The sequence below is a fragment of the Mustela erminea genome, chromosome 10 (assembly GCF_009829155.1).
Source record: "Mustela erminea isolate mMusErm1 chromosome 10, mMusErm1.Pri, whole genome shotgun sequence".
Taxonomy (NCBI): domain Eukaryota; kingdom Metazoa; phylum Chordata; class Mammalia; order Carnivora; family Mustelidae; genus Mustela; species Mustela erminea.
The window spans coordinates 58,573,949-58,596,089 of NC_045623.1; the positions used below are offsets into that span (position 1 = coordinate 58,573,949).

At 40.6% G+C, this 22,141-nt stretch overlaps 1 long non-coding RNA gene across 1 annotated transcript; it reads right to left on the minus strand.

Moving 5' to 3' along the window:
* Nucleotides 1-7,563: 7,563 nt before the first annotated feature.
* Nucleotides 7,564-9,563, minus strand: LOC116567569. The gene is made up of 2 exons (XR_004276257.1): nucleotides 9,473-9,563; nucleotides 7,564-7,617 (listed from the first exon to the last, which is right to left on the minus strand). It is a non-coding gene; the product is annotated as an uncharacterized LOC116567569 (long non-coding RNA).
* Between the last annotated feature and the right edge of the window lie 12,578 nt (nucleotides 9,564-22,141).

Genomic DNA, 22,141 nt, shown 5'->3' on the forward strand with positions numbered 1-22,141 from the left:
TTGTCCATTGTACCAATGTTGATTGGTGGGAGAGCCTGGCCTGGGCCTCTTCAGTCCCAGGTTGTATCAATAAGATAACAAACAGCTGATTGTTACACGTTTTTAAATTTTTTCTTTATATTTGGAGTGCCTGAGTGGCTCAGTCAGTTAAGTGTTTGCCTTTGACTCAGGTCATGATCCTGGGATTGAACCCTATATTGGGTTCCCTGCTCAGCAAGGGGGTCTGCTTCTCCTTCTCCCTCTGCCCCACCTCCCCCCCCAATTGTGTATGCACTCTCTCTTTCATAAATAAAATCTTCTAAAAATATATTTTTTTATGACTCAGGTCAAAACTCAATCGACTGACTACTTGGATTCACTTTTTAGAATATCTTGTCATAAGGGCAAAAGTATAAATGTTACCTTCCAAACAACAGTGCTTCCTCAGACTGCATCTAAAGCTGGAATATGCTAGGGGTACCTGACTGGCTCAGTTTGTAGGGCATCTGACTCTTGATGTTGGGTCATGGGTTCAAACCCCATGTTGGGTGTAGAGATTACTTAAATAAATAAAACTTTTAAAAAATTAGAATATGTTAGTCACATGAGATTTCAGGACATTATTTATTTTTAAAATAATGCTCTAGTCTTATTTTTAAAATAATTTTTAAAATAATTTTATGCACAATAAACATGCGCTTATTATAAAAACTTTAGAAAACGAAGATGAACAAAAAAAGAAAATCAGAGTTACTCAAATATATATGAGATATATTTTACCAAAACATAGTTATTAAATATTCTTTTACATCACTTTCAATGACTACATAGTATGTTATATGAATAAATTAGTATTTATGACTGTCATTTCACATGTATCAGCTATCAGTCAAAAAGAGCCACAGTCTAGGGCCAGAGTGATCAAAATAGTAAACATGACAGTTATGTCCTTTTGCTGGTTCATTCATTCAATAAATATGTCTTGGGTACTCTCTCTGTGCCAGCATTGTGCTGGGTGTTAGAGCCCACAGTGAAAGAGATGAACAGAACTCTTCCTTGTTAGGGTAACTGTTGTGCAGCTGAAATCCACCCACCCTACCTCCCTCTTCCCTCACTCAATATGACCACCCTTCCACTGGGAATGGACAGGAGGTCAAGAGAAAGAAGGGCATTTTTTATTGCTTGTTTGGTTGTTTCTTGTTTTTATTTATATTAAGTAGATACAGCCCAAGAAATAATAAGAACATGTGGTAGGTTGCATTATTTGTTAACAATTTTTCTTTCTCTCATTGTTTTCCCCAGCTTCCCTAAGGCTAAAGTACATTCCCTGTTCCATCCATTGACTTTGGCCATGTAACTTGCTATAAACAACGGAAAATGGGTAGAAGTGACAGTGTCCCAGTTCCAGGTAGAGGCTAATGAGACATTGCATGTTTCTCCCATTAAGAAATGGGTAGCCTCTCTTGTGCCCTTGCCCTACACCGTTAAAGAGTGTACTTTCAACAGAAAGCTGTTGCTCCTTAGTCTGGGTCCCAAAATGAGAGACACATGAAGCTACTTTAACAGAGATCTGTAGCTTAAAGCAGAGCTTCCCCAGAGACCCACAGACTTATAGGCAAGAAATAAATGTTTGCTATTGTAAGCTAATGATATTTGGGGGTTGTTGGTTATACCCCATTATCATAGCAATAGCAGACTAATCCAGAACTGTACAAAATAAAGTACTCAGTTGTGAATGTCTGTCGGAATGTCATGGCTCCAGGAAGTGTTCCAAGATACTCTCTCATCGTCCTTTCACTCACCAGTCAGAATCAGTCTCCCTTTTGCACTTCCCTAGTATTTTGCCTGTGCCTCTATTAGAGCTGACATTTGCCATAGCCTGCTTTTGTATAGATATGGTTGTATATGTGCCTGGAAGAGAAGGCGCTTCTTGTTGTTTTGTTTTTTGAGGGGGGGGTGCTCTTCACAGTGTCTCTAGACTACAAGTGCTTAGCATGTAGTAGATGCTCAAAACTACGTAATTGAACAAATCAATTAGAAAGTCTTCTAATTAGGTGAGCTGGTGGAATGGAGCTGAACAAGGGTATGCCTTCTTAACCCTCAAGATGCCTACAAATGCTTAGTATATACCATCACAAGCAGAGAAATTGCCTCCTACATTGGTAGGTGCAGGGAAGAATAAGCAGTTAAACCAGGGCAACTTGCACAGGAGATAGCACCTCATCCTAGAAACAGACTGTACCAATAGTTGAGAGTCCTGAATTCTAGCTCTGTTTTGGATAATGGCCGGCTGTGTTAACCTTGGGAAGTTACTTAATTTCTCTGGGCTTCATTTTTCCACCTCAAAGGAGAAAGAATGGTAGTTTTACTCACGACATTCTTATACAGATCCAGAAAGGTGTACAACAGGACAGAAAAATTTCAAGTCCCATGTAAATCCATATTAAGCCCCACAAATCAGCTTGCTGTCTTTTCTACAGGAAGAGAGCTCCCATTCCATACACCTCCAGGAAGCCAAATGATGGGTCATTAAGTGACCACACAAGCTCACACTGAACCACTCTCGGAGTTGCTCACTTACGGTGATGGCTGTTTTGCAGTGACTCTTGACAGCTGCTTGTTTTTCTTCTGGAAAACAAAAATGGAATATTTTTAAATGTTTTATTGCCAGGGACTATGTTGAAGTTGAGATTTATTTTTACTTATTGTATCTGCCAGGCAAAGTTAATGCCTCCTCTCAGTTCCCTCAGGACTTCGTTTACACCTTCTCACCACTGAATTGTTTACAGGTTTGTGTCCCAAACCAGTCTGCGAGCTCTTGAGGCCCAGCCTCCTGGAGAGAGGTTTCCATGCTATGCTAGAAGTGGGAAGTATATGGAACATTTTAGAAGGACTCTAACAGAGCAATGAGCATTTTTAAGTGTTAGAACTCAAAGGAAAGCTTAAATTTTCTGCAAAAGTTGGGTATGTTCCATAACAACCTCATTTCTCAATGATGCCAATTAATTGAGAAACTGTTGTGCTTTTTACATATTCTATGCAAGAGGCGTATATGTGGCTGGGATATTCTAAAATGTAGTTCATTCCCCTCATTCCCCTTTATAGAGAAATCATATGTGATGTTTCATTTTCCATCCTGCTCTAGGTCTTGAAGATGGATTTGAGTCACAGAGCAAAAAGAAAGAACATAGATTTGGGATTCTGATCTCTCCTGTTCAAATCTTCACTCTGCCTTTTATCCATCTTGTGATCCTGGGTGTGATTCTTGACTTTTATTTTTTTAACTTCGGTTTCCTTATTAACGAAATGAGGATGACATTACCTTCCTTGCAGGGTTGTGAAGTTTAGAAACAATCTATGAAAATACCTAGTACCCTCCCTCACACATAGTAGGTGTTCAACAAAACAGAGTTATCGTCGTTAGTTATCATTGCAGTGCGTTGACAGTGGTGACACTTTTGTAGAGCTTTTTGCCTCGAAATGAAATGGCCCCATATTACTGTACTTTTAGTTCTTACGTCTAGTTTTATAGTTTTCCCATCTGCTCCCTCACTGTTAGGCTACCAATTGTCAATTCTAACGGCCATCCGTAAGATATGACAGCTACCTCTTCTTGCTGTCAGGCTGCTACCAACTAACTTTCTGCCTCAAATCTGCTTGGAATTATATGTCAAATGGAATGAATAATACTGAGTGGAGACTGCAGACACCTTCCATGGGGCTGAGTGAATGACATTTAGTGCATGGTCCTTGTTACATCTATTGTGGGGACTCAGTATTATACTTTGTGTCTGTGTTTCTGAGGGTTAAGATTGCTGGCTGAATAAGACTCTGTTCTCTTTCTTTCCTGGAAAAGGAGGCAGTCTGGGAGACAGATCTTTAGGTAACATGGCATAGATTTGGTACCTTTAAAAATGTTATTGTTGTTGTTGCTATTATTATTACTGTCTCGAGATCATCTTGCTCAAGGGTGTAGGCAATGGGAAGAGCACTAGATTGTGAGTCTGTTTTAGGTTCTAGCCTCCGATCTGTTTAATGACTTCCAAAAAGTGACTAACCCTCTCTGACTCTCAGTTCCTTGATCTAAAAAAAAAGTGGAAAGATTCAACAGGATGATCTGTGAGCTTCTACATCCTCTGACTCTCCATCAAGGTACCCAGACGATTGCTTGGCAATAACTACAGTACGTCTGGAAATAGACTCCACTTTACAGCTTTGGCCTTCGTGGTTTCCTCTAACTCGAGTACGTCAGTCGATAGCCAAATTCTTAACACCATTTTCTGGTCTCTTTACTATTTCTTTTTATAATGATTTTGTCCTTAATTTGGACTTATTTCAAGGAGAAAGATGTTAACTACTTAAAAGTGATGGGATGTTTTAATCTGGGCTGGAAAGCCTGTTCCTTGAGAATGGCTTAATTAACATTTCCAGGTTCATAACATTTTCATTTATTCATCTTTTTGTTTTTAAATGGTTTTTTAAGTTTTCCAGAGACGGCGATCTCACGTTCCTAATGGATTATAAGAGAGAGAGTGGGTCTGCTGGGATCTGCATTCTTATTAGCTTTAAGATTCACATTAAGAAAAAAAGGGAGCTTAAGCAGAATAGGTCCACCGTGCTAATAAAAAAAGAAACAGAACTTTAGTTCAACACAAAATAATGTGGTAAGATTGCCAAGCAAAAAGCAGATTGAAAGAAGGGCCTCCCAGTGACCTTGGAACAGGACAAATATTTTTCTTCCCTGAGCTCATTCTCCACCAAAGGAAACCACATCTTCCGCATCAGTCTGGAGCACGCCAGGGTGAGCCAATCACAGCGCACCATGAAGCAGAGACTGGTCTGTGAAGGGGGTCAGCCAGCTACTGGGTCAGAATAATGAAACCTAAAATGCCCAGCTGGGCGACCCTAGATGCGTTGGGGGATGGTTGTTCTCCAGAAATTGGGGCAAGAAGGAAGCACATCTAGAACCGAGTCCTGCACGTGGTGGGCATCCCAAATGCAAATTAAATTCAGTTCACTGACAAAGCCCTGGACTAGGCCTGGCCTCCACTGCTGAGCTACTGCTAACCAGCGGTATGTTCTCAGACAAATGTATTTCATCTTTTTGGCTCTGCTACCGCATCTGAAGAATGGGACTCCTCATACCAGCTCAGCATACTTTGTGAAGTGTGGTAATGACTGATGCATGAGATGAAGAAGAAGGTCTCGATTTTAATATGATCAGCAAGCGATAGTGTTTTGTTTCCCGCCTTCTTGAAAAATATGACTGTGACACCTGCCAAGCCTCAACACGCGTAGTTATTAATAACAAAACACTAGACGTTGCTTTGTCCATTTTGGGAAAATAGCTTGAACCTGGCTATGCCCTGGCCTCCAGCAGCCCTGTAAGCAATTAAAAGGGATGAGGCCAGGATGGCGTATGTCTTGTGGGCCTCCGAGTCGGCATTCGTGACATCCTTTCCCTGAGTCATATCCTCTCTGCATATGACAATCAGAACGGGGAGGTTCCCTGGGACTGCTACTACGGCATGGTTGTTTCTCAGGCTCCTGGTGGAAGAAATCATTGTGTGTCGGTGTCAGTTCTTCATGGATATGTATTGCATGTCTTTACTCTCCAGAAAGGAAGCCAATTTTCTTTTGTAAGAAGAATAAGGAATGTGTTGAGAGAGTGGGATGATGTACCCAGAGTCACAAGCCAAACGTGCAGCAACTCAGATCGGCTCTAGGCCCTAGATAATTAAAATGCCTTATCGTTTATTAGCTTTAATGCCCGGTGGATTTTCTTGTAAGGGAATTCAAGGGTTAAGCCATCCCAACATGCCTCACTCCCAATTTATAAAATGGAAAATCTTCCATAAATCAAAAGTTACAAACAGACTTTGTAATGTCATAACTCTTGCGACGGCTCTCACCTTGATTGATTCCTATACATACATTCCAGCTGATTACCATAATGTGCTCTTGGGGGACAATTGGCACTGGATGGGGAGAAAGAAGCAGGCAGGGAAGTAAATAACAAATGGACCTGGCTCCTCCTCATCGAGAGTGATTTCACTCCAATGTTCCATCATATCAACTGGGAAAGAGAGTCGTAGGGTTTAGGCAATCAATTACAGATATGTGTAGAGGCAGACACAATCATTTCACTGATTGTCACCGGTCTCGAGCAGTGACACCAAAAAGTGATCCGTCACTCGATTTTCTCTGACACCATGAGAAAGATGGCAGACACTTGTAGACTAACAGGCCGCTGGATTGGTTGGTTTATAAGATTGAAAAATCGCTGTGTTTCAAACTTATCCAAACCTTTATGTGCCTCTGTTGCTAAGATTTCATATCTTTCTGGCAAACATTTAGAAAGATTACCAATAGGCTAATGACATCATGCCAGAGCAGAATGGACTGTGTCTCTTGTCACTGCAACTGATGTCATTGTGTGTGTTGCAGGGCATCAAAAGTGTGATGGGAAGGCAGGAAGCACGCACCTTCCTCTGTAACGAGGAACATGGCAGCAACCTCATTAAGTGTGCCTCATGAGACAATTGTTAGGAGAACCCCTTTGGTGCAGAAGAACCCCTGCCTCTATTCCACCCACACCTTAGAGCCTTCAGTCTGTCAGTTTTGCTGCCACTGGATGCCTGGACCTAGTCCCCTCCCGTTCAGTATGATTTTCTCTGCTGCCTGGGATTCTACTTTGTCTACACTCCAGTCATGGGCAATCTTTTTCCCATGAGAGTCAGTTCATGAAAAATTAAAATGTATACAGCCTACATCTTTCTTTTTTCCCTCAAAATGAAAAAGAAAAAAATGTATATTCTTATATACAAATGACCTATTTAAATGACAGAAAGCACTGAAAAAGATCGACATTGCTTTTGAACATTTCAAATACGGATATATGAGTATATTTGAGAAGCAGCAACCTCGAGTCAGATTTTTTAATTTCTTTCCTGCAGTTGGACTGCAGACCACTTCTTGAAAGCCGGGGCGAGGAGTGGAGGTGGGTCCTCACGTGGGGCCTCCTGGGTGAGAGGCAATATATAGGACTTTTGCCTAAAGGGAAGTTATACCCCATCTCCCAGCCACAATCTGAACAAACAGTGCTGAGAGGTCCTTGGCTGCATGAAGATAAAAGTCAGTTGAGGGATTCTTGTCTATAAAACTCCAAACTGCAAAGTTTCCCGGAAAGGGATGGAGAAGGCCCGTGGATTCCATCAACGTTTTTACTGAAACCGACTCGGTCCATTTCTGCCATTTCTTCTGGCACTCAGAGTCTTTACCCGCCACCCAGGCACTATTCCTTCCATCAGCATATTTTCTCTTGGCACTGGAGGATCTAAAATGAACCCAGCACAGTTTCAGACTTCTCCGTGTAAATCATCAAGAAATATGACGACCTTCTGCAGAAATGATGTTCTGCACTTCAAAGTTCATCCACTTCTAAACTAAATCAGTGACAGCAGTCTGGGGCTTCGCTGGGTTCTTCAAACCACTTGACCCCCAGCCCCCTTAAATCCTTTCACTCACACTGGCAACCCCCTTGTAAACTGCCCTCAGCAGCTGGGGAAGGTCCCCCACGCTTACTGACTGTTCACCGTGGTCCACTTTCCACTCTTCCAAAGGCCAGAGAGCAGGCACCTAGTAACGATTAAAAATAATTACTGATGTTGCTACATCACCCTAGACATCTCAAAGAGCTTTCCAATCCATCACTTTGTTGCTCTAGAGAAAACGGCTCCTAGAAGTAGCTGGCATCCCAAGGAGAGAGGAACAGAGATTCTAAGGGATTTGCTCAAGGTCGTATAGCATGTTAGCAACAACCTAAACTGGACTTTTGGACTTGTCTCATGATTATCCTGCCCCTGGAGACAGGAGGCATGGCAAAAGTGATATCAGCCATGACAATCATTGTCATGATCTCTGAGCGCCTGCTGAGTGCCAGGTCCCAGGCTGAGCCCCTCACCTATTGCACCTTATCTGACACTCTCGACTGTCTTGGAGTCCCTCCTGCTAAACCGAAAAAAATCCTTAGAATCTCTGCCTTGGCTGTGCAATCCCAGCATGGAGGCCTCAGGGAGGTTCGAAACCCAGACAGTAGGTTGACTTCACAGTGGAGAACTTGGGTTGAAATCTGGGCACCACCAAAGAATTCAGAGTAGCTGCAGAAAGCCCTAGAAGAAAATCTTTAACTGAGTGCAGAGCTCTCATAAAATGCTATGGGCCTGGAAAATGATTTCATAAGTTATTTTGATGGCAAAAATGTATGAAACAGAATTGACTAATTCATAAATAACTTCAGAATCTCATCTATTATTTCTCACATCATAACTTACAATGGAATAATTGTTTCTAATTCTGCTGAGTATTTCCTCATGCTTTTTGGTTCCCTTGGTAAATCTTATTAGTTGGGTAACTCCTAAGACATTTGTAGCTTGCCTCTATTATGATGAGAACAAGTAAATATTAATAGCAATTTGTTTTTAGTACAACGCAGCATTAATTTCACCACTGGGCCCTCTTTTTTCTTTTTCTCTTTAATTTCTCATCTTAGGGAAAATTGGCTGAGATTTCTCAAAGAAGGGCTCACAGAAAAAAAAAAAGACAACAGAAAGAAAACTCAGCGTCCTGTGATCTTATACAAATCTCAACTTACATTTTATTTACTATGTACATTACTGCAAACCAATATGAACCATAACTCCATTTAGATAATAATAATCAAATTATCCAACCTGGGATAACATGTTTTATAGATTTTGGTCTAAATTTAATATAAAAATGCAGTAGTCCTTGTTTGGAAGAGTTTATTAAGGGTTAGCAAAGAAAAAGCTTTTTCAATAGTCTATAACTCTCTAATGGCCTTTTTCAAATAAAATGGGAAAGAATTTGAAAAGAAACCTATATCAGTGAGCTGCAATTGTAACATTACAGTACAGGTCTATAAATCTTGACATGCTCAGAAGATTGCCTAAACCAGCAATACAATCTGTCCAAACCTCATTGTCTCCACGACCAGCCAGCCTCATTTTAAGAAATGTATGTGGTCTTCAACCTAATTTTATCACCTTCATTTGTAAACTAGTCAATCAATCAAAGCATCCTGGGAGTCTAAATAGAAAAAGGAGTGCAGGGGCGCCTGGGTGGCTCAGTGGGTTAAGCCGCTGCCTTCGGCTCAGGTCATGATCTCAGGGTCCTGGGATCAAGTCCCGCATCGGGCTCTCTGCTCAGCAGGGAGCCTGCTTCCCTCTCTCTCTGCCTGCCTCTCCATCTACTTGTGATTTCTCTCTGTCAAATAAATACATAAAATCTTTAAAAAAAAAAAAAAAAAAAAAAAAAAAAAAAAAAAAAAAAAAAAAAAAAAGAAAAAGGAGTGCATTTTCATGCATTCAGGGCGACACAGTCAAAAATTAATCTCCACTTGATCAGACATTTCTTGCCCTCATCTCAATAGACCATCATTAGGGTCAGCAATGTATATTAAAAATAGAGTTACCGCAAACAGTTCGCCAGCTGGAGTTTGCAGGCTGCCTGCCCTTTCCTCAGCAACCTTCCTCCTCCGTGTGAGCCTGAATATGTTCCGTAGATTCATCTGGAAAGAAGCAGGCTGGAAATGAAGTTAGGGAAGAGAATGCCTGCAGCCCTCAGGAAACACGGATCGCTTCCCAGGTGCCTGGACCATCGAAACATTCCATCCGAGTGAGACTGGTAGGGAGAAAAATATTTCCTAAATATGCATTCATAAGGATCAGGCCCACATAAAAGGGTGTTCCCTACACACTGGGGGTGAGGGTGGGAGCTTGCCCCAAGGCTGGACTGATAAATATGGGGAAGAAAGGCAAGAAAGTAGGGAAACTCAAGGGGGAAAAAAAAACCAAAACAAAAACAGCTTACAGCTGCATTGTCCCTCCTCCCGCATCTCTCTGTTTCCCATGAGTTCTGCTCTTCAGGCAAATGGCTCTGTGTTGGGTGAAGCTGCAGTGGCTTTTCATTCCTGGCGATCACTCAGGTGATTTCTTGGATCTCTGGGTGCTTAGGAAAGAAAACCCATACCTCTCCCTCAATACATATGTCATTGAGGGAAGGAGGTTAGTTTATATTTAGGCCATTAACCTTGAGCCATCCTGGACATCTCTCTTTCTCTCACACCCGCCTTCAGGGCATCAGGACATCCAACTGGCTTTATCTTCAAAGTAAAACCAGACCTGACCACCTCTCATCATCTCCACAGCTACTATCGTGTTTTGAGTCCCCGTCACCTCTTGCCTGTCTTGTAATAAATAGTACTAGGTCTTCCTGAGCCTACTCTTCCTCCTGGCCTCAACGCAGAAGCTAAGAGTAGTCCCCCCCGCCTTTTTTTTTTTTTTTAAGATTTATTCATTTATTTGGGAAAAAGAGCATGAGCCAGGAGAGGGGCAGAAGGAGAGGGAGACAAGTAGACTCCCCATTGAGCAGGGAGTCTGACACAGGGCTCGATTCCACAACCTTGAGATCATGACCTGAGCCAAAATCAAGAGTCAGATGCTAAACCAATGAGCCACTCAGGTGCCCTGAAAAGTAATCCTTTTAAGATGTAAATCAAGTTACTCTACTATTCATATCCTTCAGTTGCATCCATTTCATTGGGGCTAACTTAATTTAAGACTATGAAAACAATACTTCTTACTTGAGTATCTCGGCACTAGATTTCCCTTTAACCATCTCAGCTGTGAACCTGACAATATCCCATTTCTAAGCCATTGATAGCATAGCTGAGATTATTAAGGGAAGTCATTTCTCTTTCTACAAGAGTAGGTGTGACAGACATAAGTTTCTGTCTGCATAAAGGATTTGGTGGGATGTATTGCACAGACAACATGACCCTTATGTCCAAATCTTAGGTCCAACAACTTGCGGCTGGAATGACCATGAACAAGTCATTTAACCTCCCTATTCCCAATGCCCAGCACAGTTCTTGACAGTCAATAAGTTCCTTTCTTTCCTTTTTCCCTGTTTGCCAGGCTTGAGTCAACTTGAGAAATAAGCTGAGTTTGTCTTTAGCAAGATTCATTCAAACCTATCCACAAAGGGACCTTACTTTAAGACAACCAAGAATCAGTTTATTTTAAAGGAATTTGAGATATGTGCCTTAATTTTTTTTTTCAGATTTCTTTCTTTATGTGTCAGAGAGAGAGGGAGAAGAAGGGATCCTGCTCAGCAGGGAGCCTGATGCGGGACTCAATCCCAGGACCCTGGGATCATGACCTGAGTTGAAGGCAGAGGCTTAAGCAACTGAGCCACCCAGGACTCTAAAGTCCCTACCTGGACTTTAAAAGGTAGAAGGTGATATTTCCCATCAAGAAATAGATTACAAGTGATAACAGATGGCCTTTCCAAAGCCCCTCAAGTTCATGCTAGGTGGGCAACTATCACCTCTTTGGGTTACACACAGTGATGCTGGTTTGGCCTGTACATTCCTCCTATGTAATTGGCTAGTCCTCCCCGAGGACTAACCCAGTGACCAGCACACCACAGTCATTAAAACTCAAAATTTCCTATTGATCTCCAGCTCCATGGCCATCAATTCCATAAACATCAAGAAAGCATTGATGGAAGTCTAGAGACCATCTCCAAAATCCTATTCATTCACCCACTCACTCGTTTAAGTTTCACTTAACCAGCAAACATTTGTGGAGCATTCACTGTGTTCCAAGAGCTGTGTTAGGTCTGGGGATACAAGATGAACAAGATCAAGTCCCACCCTTCAGAAAGGTGTCCATCTAAAGCTGGTTTCCCAATGAATATCTGGTGGTAGTGAGATAATTTTATGTAGCACAGTATTTTTTTTATTTGAATAGTTAAGCATTTATTTTAATGCATATTAGGAAAAATACATTACTAGCCCTTTGCATTCATGGTTGCTGGAATATGACTATTCAGGGCTAACAAACAAAAAAGTGAGTGGACTCAAAGAAAGAGACTAAGAAGATAACATATAGATGGTGCATGAATATGGCAGAAATTATATGAGAAAGGCTAAGAAATACTAGTGTAAAGTAAGAGAGACATGAACATCCAGAATTAAAAAGTGCTACAGACTGAGTCATGGACTGTACTCAAGGCAAACAAGCCCAGTGGGGAGGGTCTGGGAAGGGAGAAGAGCAGTCAGAGTAGTTGTGGGGGAGGGGGGCAGATAAAGATGGGGAGATCCTGGTGGATCTGCCTCTCTAAGAGCTACACTTCAAAAGAAGAGTTTATTTTTTCCAAATAGAAATGAGAGAAAGGGAACTCCAGCTAAATGAGTGACTAGGTGGAATCTCTAAAACAGTAAGTGGTTTGTCCAAAGTCAAATAGCCAGTAAAGGGATTTGAACTCAGGACCACCACATTCTCAAATAGTATGGAGTAGTGGTTAGGAGTGTGGGCTTTGGAGCTGGAAGGAAGAGGGAAGGAGGGCCCAAGTTTCAGCTCCACAGTTTTTACCTGTAAGACTTTTAACAAGTCATTTTCTTTCCTTGGCTCTGAAAGGGGAATAATCATAGTTTCTCCCTCCTAGGATTTTTATTAGGAGAATTACCTGCAATAATGCTTTTAAAGGGTATCAGCATTGTGTATCACATAGTAAGTGCTCGATAAATACCAAGAATTATGCTTTTGAATATTAGGTACTTACTTATTCCACTGTATCCTATTGCCTCTAGAGTGAATTATTTTGCCCAACCTTGGTGCATTGCAATGATTGGCACATAAAAAGATATAAGAAAGATTGGTTGATTTGTTGAATGAATAAGTGAATGAATGAATAAATAACTGTTTATATACTAAATTAACTGGACAGTGCAAATATTCTCCTTTCCTTTATAATATTTCAGAAGATAATCTAAAGTAGGAAGTAGATGTATTTTAGACTGTATATATTGTGATAATCTGGGCAAAAGACTTCACAAGTTGTCAGTCTTTCTAAGAACCTTAAAACCTTCCATGTCAAAACTATAGGACCAGTAAAAAGATCAATGGTTGCCTGCAGTTCAAGGGTGGGAAGTGGGGGTGGGAAGGAGTGAATAGGCAGAGCACAGGGCATTTTTGGAGCAAGGAAACTCTTCTGTGTGGTACTGTAATGGTAGATATAGGACATAATGCATTTGTCAAAATCCAAAGAACATACAACACAAAGACTAAATCCTGGAGAAAACTATGGTTAATAATATTGTTAATAATAATGTATCGGGGCACCTGGGTGGCTCAGTCAGTTAAGTGCCTGACTCTTGATCTCAGCTCTGGTCTTGATCTCAGGGGTGTGAGTTCAAGCCCCACGTTGGGCTCCTCAATGGGCATGGAGCCTACTTAAATAATAATAGTGAAAATAACAATAATAATAAATGTGTCAATAATGATTCATCCATTGTAACAAATATGCCACACTAATGGATGACGTTAATAATAACAGAAACTTGGGGAGGGGGGTGGACAAACATATTTTCTGTCAACCTAAAACTGTTCTAAAAAACAAATTATATTTTTAAAAAACAGAAACAAAACAAACAGCCCTCTAGGGACCAGGAGAAATCCAGCTAGAAGATAACACTTTGACTTTACTGAGGCCTGGAGAGGGAATCCAGGTGCAGGATGGGCCCAGAAATGAGAGAAGAGGGTTTGTCCCCAAGTGGTCTATGAGAGAAGCTCACTCATGACATAAGGGAGGCAGCAAGAAGATGTGGTCACACACCTGAGAGCCATGAATGCTGTGCTTAGTCCTTGAAGAAATCGTTCAAGGGCAGGCCACTCTCATGTGAAGACTGCATCTGCCATTATGCCAAGCTCAGCAAGACCTGGTGATGGAGGCTTTCCTATAGGTATGAGCAGGCATGGACTCCTTGGAATGAGGAGTTCCAAGTCTTCAGCACCCTGAATCGAAACAAGGCGCACCTTCCTGTACTGGGAGGCTCCCCTCTTTTGGAATGGAAGCTTCTTGAACATAGGGAGTGCGCTGCCTTCCTATCAGATATGTGAAGCCCTCTGTTGCGTGGGACTATCACGCATAATCACATTGCCAAGATGAGCCTTCCTGCCCCTTCCACCCTCTGATTCCAGTCTTCCCTCTCCTTTTCTTGCTAGTGCTGTCGCATCTTTAACTATAATGGCATGCTCTCCTTCCCTCTCTGTGCCTACCCATTCATTGGCACATTCATCCTTTTTTCCCCACTTTTTTCCTTTAAAGTTAAAGTATATTCTATACTACAGACACATATACTACATATAAATACAGTGAAATCCATATATCTTAATTGCACATTTTGGTCAGTTTTGACAACTGCACGTATTTATGTAACCTATACCCCTATCAAGATATAAAACCTTTCTAGCACCTCAAAGAGTTCCCTTGTGCCCCTGTCTCGGTCAGTCCACCTTCTACCCGGGGAACAACCATGATTCTAATTTCTCTCAACATATAATATTTTTGTCTTTTCAACTTTGTATGTTCACCAGAAAAATTCCTTATTCCTCCTTTAAAATCCAGCCAGATATTACCACCAAAATTTATTACTTCCGTCTCTGGGTTCCCTCAGCAATTTGAATATTTTTCTTATGAGTCTCTCTCCCCCTTTAGACAATGCACTTGTGAGAATCATATCATCATATCTTATTCATCTTTTATAACTAGTGCCTATAATACAGTAGATATTCAACAAATGTTCTTTCAATGAGTGAGAGATGAATAATATCTGCCAGAAGAACATCTTTCTTTGTCTTCATCTTGACGAAATCCCTAACACCTACACTGTTTCTTTTTCATTTTGTTTTTGCATTTTTTTAATATTATAAAACTAGTACAAGGTCACAGGGAAGGGTATAAAGTGAACAGTAGAAGTCTCTCGCTCTGGATGAACCACTTTCAGTTATTCTTATGTATCTTTCTAGAGACATCTGTGCATTTCTTTTCTCACACAGTGCTTTTCCCTTCTACATACCTTCTTGAAATTTGTTTTTTTCACATATAAATATATAACAGCAAGAATAATATTTATAATTAACATTTATTATCTATAATGTGTAAGCTGGTCTAAACATTTTTATATAGGTTAACTTATTTTTTCCTCACAATGTCCTTTGATGTAGGTGCCATTATTAAAATTTTTATGCTTAATTATTATATTTGATAATTATTTACTCTTAAAGTTTATTATTTTACAGATGAGGAGACTGAGGCACAGATTAAGTAAGTTGCTCAATGTCACACAGCCTGGAAATCATTTCACACCTAGATATGTATATATCTATCTGTATATAGCTATAATCTATATCTCTATATATCTATATCTAGGTATAGATATCTACCTTATTCTTTTTTTTTTTTATTTGACAGAGAGATCAGCAGTAGGCAGAGAAGCAGGCAGAGAGACAGAGAGGGAAGCAGGCTCCCTGCTGAGCAGAGAGCCTGGTGTGGGGCTCGATCCCGGGACCCTGAGATGATGACCTGAGCCGAAGGCAGAGGCTTAACCCACCGAGCCACCCAGGTGCCCTGACCTTATTTTTTTTCATAGCTACATAGTATTTCACTGCATGGCTGTACCATGATTACTTAACCAGCCTCTTCTTACTGTTATTGAAGTATTTCCAGTTTTCAGTGTTTATAAACTAGGCTGCAATAAATCCCTTTATACATACATACATTGTTGCTTTCTTATGGGCATATATCCATTCTGGTATGGAACTAGGTCAAAGGGTGCACATTTAACATCTTGATGGTTATTTCTAAATTCCAGCTAAAGAGATGACACGGATTCTCATAGAGATACTCTGTGTGGGAATGCCTGTCTCCCCATATTCTAATTCCAATATCATTAAACTTTAAAAGTTGTACCTCTCTGATAAATATGGTATATTCTTATTGTTGTGATCTTCATTTTAAAAAATGAAAGTGAAGGTGAACATTTTTTCCATATGTTTGTCAACTATTCAGATTTGTTCTATGCTGTTCATGTTTTCATTTCTCTCCTTTTTACTATTGAGGTATTAGCCTTATTGATTTGTAAAGCCTCTTTGTATATTGAACCATTAGCCCTTTGTTATATATGAGGCAAATATTTCCCCCATTTGTCCTTGTTTATTGTATTTTTATGATACAAATTTCTTAATTTATCAGTTTTTTTCTTTTAAGACTCTTGAACTTGGCTCCATTTGAAAATTCTATCCCCCTTTCATTGTCCTTTCCTTATTAGGCAGAGAATTTCTGACATCGACACCACATAACTTTTCACAGTAAGTCTATTGTAACTAAAATCAGCAACCAAGGGAAATTAATCATTTGGAAACAAGGCCATAGGGCTTTGTTGGATGCTTCATAACGTGATAACTGTTGGGTGGATTTGATACCGGTTCAGTAGGTGTTTCATGTTCATAAATAAATCCTGTTCCTTAGCAGATGGTGTCAGGGTGGAATTTTTGTAGTATGGGACAAGTTAAAGAAGTATATAAATAACACTGCTTTTGATTCCCAACTTCTGAGTTACAACATGTGAATGGTTTAAACAGGTGCAGCCATGTTAATACACTGGCAGGGTGTGATTGATCTTGTCAGTGTCAACCCCAGGCAGCAAGCAAGATAAATAAAAGCATTTCATTAGGGCACTGAGGGACTATCAGAATCCTTGGGCCTTCCAAAAGTTTTTCATGAGCCAACTCCAGAAATTTTGAAGTAGAAGACCAAGCCTCACGGTTTATAGAAGGGACAGGGTGCACATAGGAATTTAAATATTGATAAGAGACTCTGTTTTTCAACTCCCATTAAAATCATCCCTGCACAGTTTTATATAGCACTCTGTTTCACCTAAAGGACAAAGATGAAGGTTGTAGAGAACTTCCCAGCAACTTGTAACTGTGATTCAAAACTCTCCTCTGGGATCTATTTTCCTATCCATTTGAAGTAGATTCTTGCTTCTATTCAACTGTTCAGAATTTTTAAAACTCTTCTAGAGACCATCCCAGTAGTTTCCAAATGGGAGGCTGCCCAATTTGCAAGCTGTTTAATAAAGCCATTTAAATCTTCAAATTTACTCAGTTGAATTTTGTTTTTTTTTTTAACAGAAGAGTTCCTATTGCTTTTCATCCGCCAGCAGTTTGTATTTTCATATTTTGGGTGTTCACAGCAGTTCCAATAGGTGCAGTGCTATCTTACTATTGTTTTAACTTGTAATTACCTAACGATATATGATGTTGAGGATATTTTTGTATGATTATTTACTATCTGTGTATCTTCTTTGGTAAGGTGCATATTCAGACAGACAAAAATCTATCCAGATTTTTAATGGGATTTTTTTTCTATTATTGAATTCTGAGAGTTCTTTGTGTATTTTTAATACAAATCCTTTATCAGATGTGTATTTTTCAAATAGTTTCTCTCAGTTTGTGCCTTGTCTTCTATCTCTCTGAACAGGGTCTTTACACAGAGTAGAGGTTTTAAACTTATAAAGTACACATTTTCAGCTTTTTTGTTTTGTGGATAGGCTTTTGATGTTTAGTGTTAAAAGTTATCACCAAACCCAACGTCATGTAGATTTTCTTTCATGTTTCCTTCAGAACTTTCTATGTTTGCATTTTAAACTTGGCTATGGACAATTTTGTGTGCATTTCGGTGTAAGTTACAGTTTGTGTCTGATTCATTTCACCCCATATGATTTCCAATTAAATTATGGTTTCCTCAACTATTTTTAGTAAGACACTGGGATTTAGCTTCATTTCAGTTCGAATTTCAAAGTTGACGGGATTCAGCTGGACTGTGGGGAAAGGGTGCCACCTGTGAGCTTCGCAAGTCCTGCACTACCCTAAGGGCCGCCAGGGGGCAGCCAAGCACCCTCCGCTGACCGCCCGCGCATGCGTGTTCTGGCCTGGACGTGTCTCCACGTGCACGCGTCTCCACGAGCATATTTGACGGAAGCCGGGTTTCCTCAGGACCTGCAAGGAGGCTCAGGCTCAGTTTCAGGATGAGGTGGGGTCCCCACGACAGTGACAGGAGCTCGGTTTCCTCAGGCTCCGCCGGGGAGGATAAGGTAAGGAGAAGGGAGAAGCAGCTTCCTATGTGCGGTGACTACTCAGGGTCCTGTAGAGGAAGGACGTGATGTGGCGAACTGTGGCGTTTTTAGTTTTTGTCAGTGGTGTAAGACGGTGTCCGTGTGGCTCTCCGGTTGGCCCGCACCGTTTAGGCGCGTGTTCATTTCTGGACTCTCCATCTTGCTGCGTCGAGCCGTGTGTCGGGGTTAGGCCAGGACCGCTCTGCTGGGGTTACTATAGCCTCCTAAGGGAGTTTGACGTCAGGAAGCCCAAGGCCTTCCGCTTCCTTCTTTCTCTTCGCTGCTGTTGCTACTCAGGGTCCTTTGTGGTTCCACACACATTTGAGGATTGTTTGTGTTGTTTCTGTAAAAAAATGCCGTTAGAATTTTGATCAGGATTGCATTGAACCTGTAGATCGCTTTGTGTAAAAGGCCATCGTAACAAAGTTAATTCTTCCAATCCATGAGTAGAAACTGAGAGAAAGTTAAATTAAAAAGTGAAACTCTTCTGTCCTCCTCTCAGATGAACGGTGTGTCAAGCGAGAAGACAAGGTGTTAGCCGTTTCCCACTTGTCATGCTTCTGTGTACTAAGCCTGTTCCCTTCCTTTTGTTCTTACTTCCCTTCCACCAGGGGTCGTTCTACAGAGAGAGAGAGAAGTTTTCTTTTTCTTCTTTCTTTCTTTTTCTTTCTTTCTTTCTTTCTTTCTTTCTTTCTTTCTTTCTTTTTTTTTAATTTTAAGAAATGCTGTAGTGGGGCGCCTGGGTGGCTCAGTGGGTTAAAGCCTCTGCTTTAGGCTCAGGTCATGATCTCAGAGTCCTGGAATCGAGCCCCGCATCGGGCTCTCTACACATCAGGAAGCCTGCTTCCTCCTCTTTCTCTCTGCCTGCCTCTCTGCTTACTTGTGATCTCTGTCTGTCAAATAAATGAATAAAATCTTAAAAAGAAAAGAAATGCTGTAGCAGGAATCGTTAGTAAAGATTAGGAAGCAGGTTTCCCATCCCCATTTTTGCAAACACAGTGATAGAAGTATTGCAAGACTTTTGGAAGAGGGGTGGTAGAAAGGCCTGAACAGTGAGGCCATTTACCTCCTTCAGCCACCAGAAATACCAACTATTTACCTACCTTGAGTTTCCTTGACAAAATGCTAATGTTAAATGTAAGTCTGATGTTGAAGGACATTTTAAAGTACATAAACTCAATGCTGAAATGACTCAAGTAAAATGAAACGGTATTTTTGTTAAGTCATGAAACTAATTTTGTGAATAAGGCTGCTATGCAGGAAAGGGAAGATATGAGTTTGATTTTATGAAAAATATCCAGTTTCCCCAAAATAACCTTTTTAGCCTTTTTTTTTTTTTTTTACCAGTTCAAGGAAAAGAAAGCTTTGACCCATAAACACAAGACCCATTTGACAAATAATCCTAATTGGCAGTGTTCAGCCTAAAAATAAAAACATATTCTATCATATTAACTTAAAAAGTAATCATATAATTAATAGGTGAAAAACAGAGAGAAAGATTGCTGAAGATTAAGATTAAGCCCTGCAGAAGCGAATGTTCTAACTAGAAATTGGTTTAATTAATAGCACATTTTACATAATGATTACAGTGTAATTGCGCTGACTAGCAGAGTGTCATTAAATATATCCATGCTCCTTTACAACACCCTAAGGCTAAAAATAATGAGTTACATTGAAAATCACTGTGCAACAGGTTCATAAATAACATTTAAGCCTATACAAGGCGAATACTTATAAATAATAAATATTTGCCTTTTGTAATTGAAGAAAAAATGACAGCCTTCTTTTTCTACTACCTTGTAGATTGCCATGTTATAATGCTGAAAAGATTTTTCCCCTTGCTTTCTCTAGAAGGTGTTGAATAATTTATTCAAATGCTAATATTCCACGTAGTCTGACTTTGAGGAACAAATATTCCTACATAAAGAATAAATGCCAAGATGCTTATTACCTCTCTTGCTTTACTTTACACCATGTATCCCCCAAAACTACCACAGTCTATTACACCTGTCAAATGAAGTTAGTGACCAAATTTTCTTGCAGAGAAGAGCATTTTTCTTTATTTAAAAATTATCCCTTCTCCCCAAATGTTCATCATGCTCAGGGTTGTTACAGAGCAGCAGCTGCTCTGTGACTTCAGAAAGGAAGTCGAAGATGCCTGATAACTTCTTAATCTCTCATTCTTCTCCTGAGAATCAATACCATCTGATAACAACTAAAGCACTTCCCTGTCCATGTAGTTTGCCCTGGCAGGGGCTCAGGTCTACCAAAGGTCATTGTTCAGGAGCCTTATCTCCTTCATCTCCTCGATTCCAAAATGGAGTTGTGTTTCTCCAGGGCCCAGCAGAAATCAGAACAGCCCTTGCCCAGCAGCCTTAGGTAGGTTCTGAAAGTTCCCCAGACTTGCATTTCTGGCCAGTGGCTTCTCTCCAAGGATGGTGGGAAAGAGGGATCTCCAGGCTATATAGAGAATATGATTTTCTGTGGGAATTATGGTAGCCATGGAGGTACAAAGAAGTATCCCAGCTCTTTAGGAAAGGACACAGGAAGAAAATGCCTCCTGCTGCTGGTGAGTCCTCTGGTGAGTGTGAAGCAGGTCAACCTTATTACCTCCCGAAAACACAAGAAACCTCAGTGCAGGGAGCCGCTATAGGAGGTCACATCAGGCTTCTCTCATGCTTAGGATGGGAGCTCACTCTTCTGTGAGGGGAGGTGATGTTGCTTAGTGATGAATAAAAGGCTTTAGCATTAGCCAGAACTCAGTTCACGTTCTAAGTTCACTACTTATTAGTTGTGTGATGTTGCATAAGTCACTTAACCTCTCTGAGCTTTAGTTCCCTAATCTGTGAAGTGGGATGACAGTGGTCTGTGCTCCTAAGGAGTAAATGAAAAACACTTCTAAACTTGAAAGCTCTTAGCATAGTGCCTCCCAGTTCATAATATCTGAGTATATGGTAGTTATTATTTATCTTATGTTTAGAGTTTTTCTCTATTTAGCCAAAATCCATCTCCTCCTCACTTTCATTCATGGACTCCAATTCCTTGTGTTGATGAGGGACTGGAGTTCCTATATTCAACCCTACCCACTCATAGATACAGAGCAGCCAGAGGGGACCCTTTCACAGAACAAATGATAGCTGGATTAAAGCCCATCTTGATGTTCCATGGGTCTTAGGAAACCCAAGGGCTAGAATCTTTTTTTTTTTTATTAACATATGGTGTATTATTAGCCCCAGGGGTACAGGTCTGTGAATTACCAGGTTTACACACTTCACAGCACTCACCGTAGCACATACCTTCCCCAAAGGCCATAACCCTACCACCCTCTCCCTCCCCCCTCCCCCGAAGCAACCCTCAGTTTGTTTTGTGAGATTAAGAGTCTCTTATGATTTATCTCCTTCCCGATCCCATCTTGTTTCATTTATTCCTTTCCTATCCCCCAACCCCCCCCATGTTGTCTCTCAACTTCCTCATATCAGGGAGATCATGTGATAATTGTCTTTCTCTGATTGACTTATTTCGCTAAGCATAATACCCTCTAGTTCCATCTACATCGTTGCAAATGGAAAGATTTCATTTCTTTTGATGATTGCATAGTATTCCATTGTATATATAAACCACATCTTCTTTATCCATTCATCTGTTGATGGATATCTAGGTTCTTTCCATAGTTTGGCTATTGTGGACATTGCTGCTATAAACATTCGGGTGCATGTGCCCCTTTGGATCACTACATTTGTATCTTTAGGGTAAATACCCAGTAGTGCAATTGCTGGCTCATAGGGCAGCTCTATTTTCAACTTTTTGAGGAACCTCCATGCTGTTTTCCAGAGTGGTTGCACCAGCTTGCATTTCCACCAACAGTGTAGGGGGGTTCCCCTTTCTCCACATCCTCGCCAGCATCTGTCATTTCCTGACTTGTTGATTTTAGCCATTCTGACTGGGGTGAGGTGGTATCTCATTATGGTTTTGATTTGTATTTCCCTGATGCCGTGTGATGTGGAGCACTTTTTCATGTGTGTGTTGGCCATCTGGATGTCTTCTTTACAGAAATGTCTGTTCAAGTCCTCTGCCCATTTCTTGATTGGATTATTTGTTCTTTGGGTGTTGAGTTTGATA